General features: G+C 40.4%; 1 pseudogene; it reads right to left on the bottom strand.

The window, feature by feature from the left end:
• Positions 1–2,086: 2,086 nt before the first annotated feature.
• On the bottom strand, positions 2,087–3,026 carry LOC123453607 (annotated as a pseudogene).
• Positions 3,027–3,292: the final 266 nt, after the last annotated feature.

Here is a 3,292-nt window from a genome sequence, read left to right as displayed (position 1 = left end):
TCTTTGCAGGATAAAGTAACCTTGCTTGACAGTTGTTATCTTTTAGAACTTGGAATACATTAGTCCAAGCCCTTCTGGCTTTTAAAGTTTGTGTTGAGTAATCTGTTGTGATACTGATGGGCTTGCCTTTGTATGTGACTTTATTTTTCTCTAGGACTGCTTAAGTATTTCTTTGGTTTGTATGTTGGGTAGTTTAATTATAATATGGCAAGGAGAGGTTCTTTCCAGGTTTGGTTGGTTGATGTTCTAAGGATTTCTGTATCTGCATTGGCATCTCTTTCCCATGGTGGGGGATGATTTCTTCTATGATTTTATTGAAGATGCCTACTATGCCTTTGGAGTGAAATTCTTCTCCTTCTACTATGCCCTGAATTCTTATGTTTGATCTTTTCATAGTATCCTGAATATCTTGAAATTCCCATTCATACTTTCCTATTAGTTTGTCTTTCTCTTTTTTGGACTGTATTAGAACTGCCACCTGGTCTTCTAATTTAGATATTCTGTCCTCTCTTTCATCTATTCTACTGGTGAGATTTTCTGTGGTTTTTATTTCAGTGACTGTGTTCTTCATTGCTAGTAATTCTGACTAGTTTTCTTTATTATTTCTATTTCCTTATTTATATCTTGTATTGACCTCTTTGTTTCATTAAATTGGTGTTTTTTTTTTCTTCTTTGATTCCTTTGATTTCCTCTTTGAGCATATCTATAATCATTCTTTTGAAATCTTTCTCAGGCATTCCTTTAACTTCTCACGGGAGGTCATTTCTGGTACATTAATACTTTTTGGTGGATTTATATTGTCTTGATTTTTGGTGTTTCTTGTATTATAATGTACATATTTTTGCATCTTGGATTAATTTAATGCTTGGATTTTCTAGTTCGCTGCAGTATTATTAGATGTATCAATCAATCTGATGCTATATAGCTACAGGGTAGGAGCTTAACATGCTAGGTGTAGTCCTTAAGACTCTCAAAGTATCTACAAAAGTGACCCTTGATGTTGGTTTTGACTGATATGAGCATATTCAAGTATTCTGAGTGGAACAAAATACAGGCAGATCCTAAAACTTAACTAAGCAATATGTACATTCAACGAAAAACACCTCAGAGTATTTATGCAAGAGTAGGTTATGACAACCACATCCTCTATCAAAGTCACAGTCCCTTAGGTATGTGTTGCCCCACACCCTTAATCCTGTTAACTAGGAGGCTAAGATTTCTGGTCTGTTGAAGGTTCCAAGTCAGCTTTTGACCAAGTGAGACCCTTCCCTAATGAATAAAAGAAGAGGAAACAAAGGCACTATAAATCAGGAAGCAAGAGATAACAAGCCCAAAATATAGCTTACTTAAGAATGGCAAATCTGACCATCCATCAGATTTAACATATAATTTATCCTGATATGGAAGGTACAATAAGCACTTCTGTTTCAAGCCTATATACCAGGCCTATTTGGTGGGTACTGACCTGGTGTAAGCCCAATTACTTTTTGTGATGATTTTGGTTTCAGTTATGCTATGCTCCTGCTTGGGCCCCTCTTTGGTGCACTGTGGGTTCAAGTAGGCTGGCTGGGTCACTGAATCATTGCTCTGGTGGCTGATGCTGGGTTCTGTGAGCTCCCGTCCCCAGGTCTCTGGTGCTTTCTGGCCCTTGCACTGGCAGTTGGGGAGGGGAGGCTGTGGATGGTGGCTCTAGTTCTTCCACTGGTCCATGTGATCCTCTACCTCATGATCTGCTCTTCTGTTGGCCACTGCTGTCCTCCCTTCACATTTCTGGAGTTTGCAAGGAGCTCTGGTGTGAGTGGAAAATCCTCTCACCTGTCTTTTCCTATGGCTCAAGCTGAGCCTTGTAGCTGTGGCTCCGCAGACCTGGTGCTGTCGCTACTGGAGCCACTTTTGCCTGCTTGTGTGGGCTCTAGACACTCTAGACCTTTCCTGCTTCTCTGCTACAGTTGGAAATTTCTTATACAACTCACTTTTTAGTAGAAGGGTGTATTTTGCTGGGGATTTTTGGCTTTTTCTCCCCCAGGCTGCTTTGGCGTGGTTCCTATGCCACCATCTTAACCAGAAGTCTCCAGATTTCATTTTATTAATTGAATCCACTCACAAACTGATCTAAAGTCATCAGATGTGTAGACACAATGAGATTTTTGTTGTTCTTATAGTCTTTAATTAACAATGATAAAGGAAATAGATCTATTAAAGAACACAACCAAATAGTCATTTCTGGTCCAGAGATGGCACCAGGTGTGAGATTGACGTTTTGAGGGGTAACTTGGATAATATAGGGTTTGCTACAATTCTGGTGGTGTGGTTACACTTATCTACAATCATAATAATCTGTGCTTGGTGGCCTTTGCCATATTTGGGGACATTATGTCTATACAGAACCAAGCTGTTTGCTCCGGCAGGTCCCATGTGTGATGCTGAACTTATTTCCACAGGCATTGCTCATGGCAGTCATCTTGACCAGCACAAGGTTGTGAATTACAAAAAAAAAAAAAAAAAAAAAAAAACCTCATTCCTCTGTTGCTTAACCAGGTTCTTCACATGGCCTCACAGATCTCATAGCGGTGGTGGCTGGTGAACATTGAATGTGTGCATGAGTCCTGCAGCTATCTGGTTGAGCCATGTTCATCATTGTCTCTTTGTATGTCAACTCTATTTTTCTTGGGTGACCACTAACTTAAATTTTTTTCCATTTTTCGGTAATATTCATCCATTAGTTCACAGGGACTGTGACTTGGCCTTTTCCATACCAGTATGTCTCCTGGTACTGCATCATCTGGCATGATAAATTCTTTAAGTTGGAAGATAGTTATCATGACTCCTCCCAGAGCAATCAAGAGGTTTAATACTGTTTGGCCATTTGTGAAGATGTACCTGCTTCCTCTGCCACATCTTTAAAATCCTATATAACTAGAAGCTTCACTTGACCCCTTTCCTGGTTGGTCATTTTATTATCAACTCCAAGGAGCACTAGCATAGTGTCACATTGTGACCCCTGTTGCACATGCTATCCTGTTCATCATGTGAGGGTCACAAATAGGGATTCAAGCTTGCAGGACTCCACAGTGGGATATCCTGTGGGGTATGTAGACCCAGCAAGGCTGCAAACTACAGTAGGTGGCAAGCAGGAGCAGAATGGTGGCAGAGAGAGACCTCATGCCATAGCCAGACACACAGGCAGGAACCCTGCAACTGTGACTTGCTAGAGAGAGGTAGGCTAGAGAATATAGCATGGATTAGAGATTTGAACCTGAGACAAAGAATCAAAAAGAGCTCTAGGAAAATC

This window comes from Jaculus jaculus, chromosome 12 (assembly GCF_020740685.1).
Source record: "Jaculus jaculus isolate mJacJac1 chromosome 12, mJacJac1.mat.Y.cur, whole genome shotgun sequence".
Classification (NCBI taxonomy): Eukaryota; Metazoa; Chordata; class Mammalia; order Rodentia; family Dipodidae; genus Jaculus; species Jaculus jaculus.
The sequence above is the reverse complement of the archived record's forward strand: the minus strand, read 5'-3'. Positions and strand labels throughout refer to the sequence as shown.